Source organism: Phaseolus vulgaris, chromosome 9 (genome assembly GCF_051622355.1).
Source record: "Phaseolus vulgaris cultivar YP4 chromosome 9, ASM5162235v1, whole genome shotgun sequence".
NCBI lineage: Eukaryota > Viridiplantae > Streptophyta > Magnoliopsida > Fabales > Fabaceae > Phaseolus > Phaseolus vulgaris.
Window position 1 is genome coordinate 2,429,187 of NC_143506.1, and position 7,860 is coordinate 2,437,046.

General features: G+C 33.1%; 1 pseudogene; it reads right to left on the reverse strand.

Moving 5' to 3' along the window:
- Window positions 1-3,471: 3,471 nt before the first annotated feature.
- LOC150025109 (uncharacterized) lies at window positions 3,472-5,659 on the reverse strand (annotated as a pseudogene).
- Between the last annotated feature and the right edge of the window lie 2,201 nt (window positions 5,660-7,860).

Sequence of the window (7,860 nt, forward strand, 5' to 3'; positions counted from 1 at the left end):
TTTTTGGTAATTTTGTGTTTTTAGGGTAAATGATATGAAGTTGTCTACCCTTGTGAATGAGCCAAATATGCAAAAGTCCAAGGTTTTTCTTTGAATCGAAACAGAAAACAAATTCTGAGAAGAAAGAGAAAATAAAAGCTAAGAGATCCTAGAAACAGAATTGGAAGCAAATCTTCTGCAAAATAAAAAGAATTATGGAAAGTTGGAAATTGTTTAAAAAATCTAAACTACAATATTTTCTCGAATATTCTTGGAGCAGAAAAGCCTATAAAAAGACACAAGCCTCAAGGAGAAAAGGGGAGAGCTTCATAGGGTTTTCTTAGTTTCTTTTCTTCTTTGTAATTTTTTTTCCTCAGCATGGAAAACTAAACCTTTTGGTAGATTCCTTTGTGATTCCCCATTGAGTTCTAAGGTTTTGATCAATAAAAGTTTTCATTTTTCAATTCTTTATAGCAGTTGTTTTTATTGTCTAATCTCCTAGAAAACTAGTTTTGTGAGAGGTTGTACTTGAACGCATGATTGAGAGTCTTTCTTATCTTAAACTTTGGTTTCTTAGTTAGTTTGTATTGTTATAATTAATTTATTGGACGCATGATTCAAGAAAGAGGAGATAAGCATGTCCATGGAGTATACGCATGGAACAAAGTGGGTATTGATTAAACCGATAGACGCATGCTTTACTGGTGAGCTTCAGTTGAATTAGGTTTGGCGCATGTTCAATCTAGTTTAGTTATGCTGAGGATTGATAAAGGAATAATCTTTAGAGAACTTGTAAGGAATTCATTGGTGGAAGAACTTGGGAGTCAATTTGCATTCTTTACTGATTTAAATCATCATTTATATTTTCCTGTTTAACGATCACAACCCCTTTTACTTTACCATTATTGCTAATTTTCATTGTTTGCAGATAGGTTTTGAATTCTATTCACTGAAATCACTATTGGATTCGTTGGGAAACCATTTGGGGTCATCTGACCACTTTTATACTATCATCTCTCTAACGTTAGACAAATCTACGCTAGAATCATTTTATATTAAGAGCAAAACGACGTCGTTGCCCGGGATTCCAATTTGTTTTTGGTTATAAGGTTTTTCTCTTTATCTGCATAATTTATTTATTTTTCTAACTCTATTTTTTCAATATTTAAATTTAAATTTCTTCTTATTAGTTTTTATTTATTTAGTATAGTCTAAAAAAACAAAAACAAAAATCTAAAAAAGAACTACCAAAAAAATCTAGTATTTAGGATATCTTTATCGTTATTTTGTTTGGATTTGTTTTTATTTTCTTTATGGATATCTTTTATCTTTATTTTGTTTTTATTTGTTTTTATTTTCTTTCTAGATATATTTTATCTTTATTTTGTTTTTATTTCCTTTCTGGATATCTTTTATCTTTATTTTGTTTTTATTTTATTTTATCTCTTATATCTCTTTTCTTTATCTTGTTTTTATTTGTGTTTATTTTATTTCTTTATATTTTTATCTTTATCTTATTTTGTTGTGTCTTTATTTTAAATCTTCTCTATTTTTAGTAATTATTTTGTTTCTACCATTTTTGTTTTCTGTTTTTAATTTTATTGTTGATGTTTTTATTTTCTATAATTTATTTATTTTTATTTTTTTTTTCTTTTCTCTATTTTTTTTAGCATTAAGTGTAGCATTTGCATTAGTTTTGTATATAGGACTTTGCATTTAGGGTAGACACTCCAACTGCTACTCTTTGATTATTTTACTTTTTTAATTGAAAGCAATTCAGGGAAAACTCTGGCTAGGAAATACTTGGTTTTTAAGTTTGTCCATTTGTGACTCATCTCTCTTTTCTAGGAGTTGACTTAGGTTGTTTCTTTTAAAAAACAAAAACAAAAGATTTTGCTCTGAGGGTTCTAATAGGACATTCAATTGAAATACATGTCTAGTACAGCCTCGTCTTCTAGTTCATCACCAACTACTGCCGTAAGTCCTAATTTTAGAATTATGGAAGAACGGACCCTCAGAGAACTTGCTTCTCCAGATGTTTCCTTCCAAACTATGTGTATCCAATACCCAAATGGGCAATGTGAGCTTAAATCGGGTTTGATACACTTGTTGCCTAAATTTCATGGCCTTGTAGGTGAATACCCGCATAAACATCTTAAGGAGTTTCATACATTGTGCACCACCATGAGGCCAGCTGGGGTCACAGAGGAGCACATCAAGCTTAAAGCATCCCCTTTTTCACTCCAAGATGCAACTAAAGATTGGCTATATTATATGCTGGTAGGATCAGTGACTAATTGGGAAGGATTGAAAAGAGGGTTCCTTGAAAAATTCTTTCTAGCATCTAGAGTCACATCAATAAGAAAGGAAATATGCGGGATTAGGCAACAAGATAGAGAAAGTCTTTATGAATACTGGGAAAGATTCAAGAGGCTATGTACAAGATTTTCATACCATCAGATTAACGAACAACTTCTAATACAATATTTTTACGAGGGTCTGATGGCTATTGATAAACAAATGATAGATGCTGCCAATGGAGGAGCACTAGTTGACAAGATGACAGCCGCTGCAAGACAACTGATTGAGATCATGGCTTCTAACAATCAACAATTCCATACACGTAGCAACTCTGCAGAACTTATTCGTGGAGTTCATGAGATGACAACAAATTATGCAACTGATCATGCTTAGATGAAGGCATAATTAGACGATCTCACATTCATGATGAAGCAGCTAACTATGCCTTAGATGGTTGCAAGGGTGTGTGGAATTTGCACCGCTAACCATGCCACTGATGCTTGCCCCACTCTTCAAGCTTATGCTGCAAACATCTCTAATAGTGGTACAATTTACTAATTTTCCAAGAATTCACCTCGACCTTTTTTAATGTCTCAAGAATCTCCTTGTCAGCTTCTTCCATTTTTTTTACTCATCTGGGCAACTCTTTGTGGAAAAGGAAGAGAAATAGATGGTTTGTCAAGACTGACAGTTTCTCCTTGTACATCATTTTCATGAGATGGTCTAGGAGGGGCGTCCATGTCATTATTCCTTGTGTTGGCCCTTCTTTGATCATCATTCGTTGAAGTAGTTATGTCAGAGGTGTTAGATGATCTCAATTGATCGTCTACTTTGGTGGGATTTTGCATAGGTGCTTTCAATTGAGTACCACTTCTTAGAGTGATAGCACTTGCATTCTTTAGATTGATGGTCGTCTGGGAGGGAATCTTAACAGACCCATTTTATTTCATCTCATTCATGCTAGTGGCTAACTGACTAATATGATTTTCCAAGTTATGAATTCTTGCCTCTGTTCTCTGTGCTCTTTTATTTGTTCTTTGTTGGAACTTTCTGATACAACAGCTGGTGGTGGGGATGATTGTTGTTGTTGTTGTTGGTATGGGTGGGGAAAAGATTGTTTGCTTGCTCCAGTATTCTGTGATTGGTGGGGCACAAAAGATTGTTGTTGTTGTGAGTTACCCCACCTAAGATTCAGATGATTTCTCCAACCCGAATTATATTTGTTCGTAGACAAATCATGGTTGAATGGTTGTTGAGGTGGGTTAGATTGTTTACCACCATTAAAGATGTTTGCAGCATAGGCTTGAGGAAATTCAACATTGTTTCCTCCTTCAACTTCTTGAAGGGGCAAGCATCAGTGACATGGTTAGCGGTGCAAATTCCACACACCCTTGCAACCATTTGAGGCATAGTTAGCTTATTCATCATGGATATGAGATCGTCTAATTGTGCCTTCATCTGAGCATGATCAGTTGCATAATTGGTTGTCATCTCATGAACTCCACGAACAGGTGCTGCAGAGTTGCTACGTGTGTGGAATTGTTAATTTTTAAAAGCCATGATCTCAATCAGTTGTCTTGCAGCGGCTGTCATCTTGTCAACTAGTGCTCCTCCATTGGCAGCATCTATCATCTGTTTATCAATAGCCATTAGACCCTCGTAAAAATATTGTATTAGAAGTTGTTCATTAATCTGATGGTATGGAAAACTTGTACATAGCCTCTCGAATCTTTCCCAATATTCATAAAGACTTTCTCTATCTTGTTGCCTGATCCCACATATTTCCTTTCTTATTGATGTGACTCTAGATGCTGGAAAGAATTTTTCAAGGAACCCTCTTTTCAATCCTTCCCAATTAGTCACTGATCCTACCAGCATATAATATAGCCAATCTTTAGCTGCATCTTGGAGTGAAAAGGGAAGCTTTAAGCTTGATGTGCTCCTCTGTGACCCCAACTGGCCCCATGGTGGTGCACACTGTATGAAACTCCTTAATGTTATAATGTATGGCTTTAAACTATAGGGGGTGAATGGTTTAAAGAGGGTTTTCGCAAACTTTTTAGTCTAGAATGAAATTCCTTTAAGAAAACTTGATTCAAAATTCAGTTTGCCAAAAACACAAAGCAATTTAGCACAACACCAGAAAAACAATCGGTTGTTTCGCAGAAACAATTGGTTGTTTATACCAGTTCACAAATATAAACTGAAATTAAAGAGTTCAAGGGATAGAGAGATTGCACACAGAGGTTTATACTGGTTCACTCTTAAACCAAGAGCTACATCCAGTCTTCCCAGAAACCACTGGGGAATCCACTAAGCAGTCAACCCTAGATTACTTACAACACCACCAAAGAAGTGCTTGATCCCCTCAAGACACACACTTCCTTTGGCTCAGCACAAACACTACCAAGAATGCTGATCTTGACAACCTCAATAGCACACAACACTTCTCAGCTTCACACACAGAGTTTTCTCAAAGTACAAAAGGATTACACTTGTTACAGAAAGATCTGAAATCAATACAAGATGAAAATCCTATTCCACACTCTCTTAATCAAAGCAATCTCAAAGCAATCTTCAACTCTTCAAAAGCAAAATCAGTGAAAAACTCAAATCTGTTTTTCTTTTATTAAAACTCAGTTCTTGTTTGTTACATAATCTGAACAAACTATTTATTGCTTTCAAAGACTGGTCAAAGCATTTAAAACTGGAGCGTATTCAGTTATAAAATCATTTAAAGCTCAGTCAAAGCACAAAACAGTTTTTTGTTATGGTCCTAAAACAAACAATCGATTGAATGCTTGAATCAATTAGTTGTTTTGGTTTGACAGCAAGTCAACCATCAAAAACAGTTTTCAACCTTTCTAAAAACACCTAAGTATAAAACAATCGATTGTTTCGACAAAACAACAAGTTGTTTTTCACTTAGTTTGAAAAACACTTTCAATGAAAAGGTTTGAGAATGCTTAAGCTTTGGATTCAATCAATAGTGGATTTACACAGATAATCTACCCCAAATCCTATTCTAAAACATCTCAGCAACAACAAGCACATCCAGCCTTCCATCAAACTTCAAAGGATTGGGATTCTTCAAAGCTTGAACACACTTGATTCAACACTTAAGATGTTTATGTGGGTTTTCACCTACAAGGCCATGAAATTTAGGCATCAAGTGTATCAAACCAGATTTAAGCTCACATTGCCCATCTGGGTATTGGATACTCATAGTTTGGAAGGAAACATCTAGAGCAGCAAGTTCTTTGAGGGTTCGTCCGTCCATAATTCCAAAATTAGGACTTACGACAGCAATCGGTGATGAATTGGGATTTACAGCAACAGTTGGTGATGAACTAGAAGACGAAGTTGTATCAGTTGACATGTATTTCAATTGAATTTCCTATTAGACCCCTCAGAGCAAAATCTTTTTATTTTTTAAGAAACAACCCAAGTCAACTCCCAGGAAAGAGAGGTGAGTCATAGATGGACAAACTTAAAAACCAAGTCTTTCCTAGACTCAGTCTTCCCCAAATTGCTTTCAAAAAAAATAAAATCAAAGAGTTACAGCTGAAGTGTCTACCCTAAATGCAAAATCCTAAAAAAAACTAATGCAAATGCTACATTTAATGTTAGAAGAAAATAAAAACAACAACAATAAAAATAAAAGCAAAAATAAATAGAAATGGTAGAAACAAAATAATAACTAAAAATAGAGAAGATATAAAATAAAGTCAAAACAAAATAAGATAAAGATAAAATATATAAAGAAATAAAATTAAAACAAATTAAAACAAAATAAAGATAAAAGATTTAAAGAAAGAAAATCAAAACAAAATAAAGACAAAAGATATAGGAGATAAAATAAAAACAAATAAAAACAAGAAGAAAAGGAAAAAAAATCCTGAATATTATATTTTTTTTTCCTTTTTTTATTGTTTTTGTTTATGAAATAAAATAAGAAAAGAATATGCTTTTTTTTGTTTTTTTTAGCTTATACTAAAAACTAATAAGAAGAAAAGAATATTTAAATATGCAAAAAAAATTAGGAAAATAAAATAAAAGTAAAAAAATAAATTGTAGATAAAGAGAAAAACCTGATAACCAAAATCAAATTGGATTCCCCAGCAACCGTGCCAAATTTGATAGTTGTCGTTTAGCAGTCAAATTAAATGTGTTTCCAGCGTAGACTTGTCCAATGCTAGAAAGATGATAGTATAAAAGTGGCCAGATGACCATAAGTCGTGGCCAGATGACCATAAGTCGTCTCCCAAAGAATCCAATAGTGAGTACAATGAACAAAATTCAAAACTTATCTGCAAGAAATAAGGATTAGCAATAACAATAATAATAAAAAGGGGTTGTGATTGTTAAGCAATAAAATATAAATGATGATTTAAAACACTAAAGAATGCAAGTTAACTCCCAAGTTATTCCACCATTAAACTCCTCACCAATTCTCTAAAGATTATTCTTTACTCAATCATCAAACAGAACTAAACCAGATTGAACATGCGTCAATCTTATTCAACTTGAACTCACCAGTAAAGCATGCGTCTACTGGTTTAATCAATACCCACTTTGTTCCATGCGTATACTCCATGAGAATGCTTATCTCCTCTCTCTTGAATCATGCACCCAATAAATTAATTAGAACAATGCGAACTAGCTAAGAAATCAAAGTTTAAGATAAGGAAAACTCTCAATCATGCGTTCAAGTACAACCTCTCACAAAAGCCAGTTTTTCAGGAGATTAGACTATTAAAACAACTGCTGTAGAGAATTAAAAAAAATGAAACTTTTATGAACCAAAACCTCATTTCTCAGTTGGAAATTACAAGGGAACCAACCAAAAAGGTTTAGCCTTCCATGCGGAGGCAAAACAAAAGTATTATAAAGAGGAAAAGGAAACTATGTTTAGAATATGTTTGCTCCTCTAAAACACGATCCAAAAAGCCCATTCTTCCTCCTCTTGAAGTCTCTTTTATAATATTTTTTCCATTGCTTTTCTCCCAAAAATATTGTTTCCAATTTTCTTCAAATTTATGCATTGATTGTAATTGATTCCAACATTGATCTGAGAGATATTGTAGAAGATTTTCTTGAATAATATCTTCAAAGTATATTTTCTTTATTTTTGAAGGATTTTGTAGAGGAATTTTAATTGTAGAAGTTTTAGAGAATATCTTGGTAGAAATTTGCATTCAATCCTTTTCTCAGATATTTGTAGATTTAATTCTCTAACTCTTTATATTAGATCTTGTTTCATGTTACAGTGGATTTATTTATTTATTATAGTCCAATAATTTATGATTAAAGGTATTAAATGTGAATAAATATGCTCATCAGTATCCTAACTCTACTTATATGACTTTGTTTGTGATTTGAAAAATAATATGGTCCGGTAGGTCATATGAATTAATCCTATCATATGAGGTGATTTGATATTAAGATTATTATGCACATAAATGTGTGGATTCACAGTGAAATAGTATGACATGTTCAAATATTTGAGTCCAAGTCAATGCACGAGTCTTTCCGAAGCAAAGTCAAATGTCTATATGTTGTTGTTAGTGAATTTCTAGC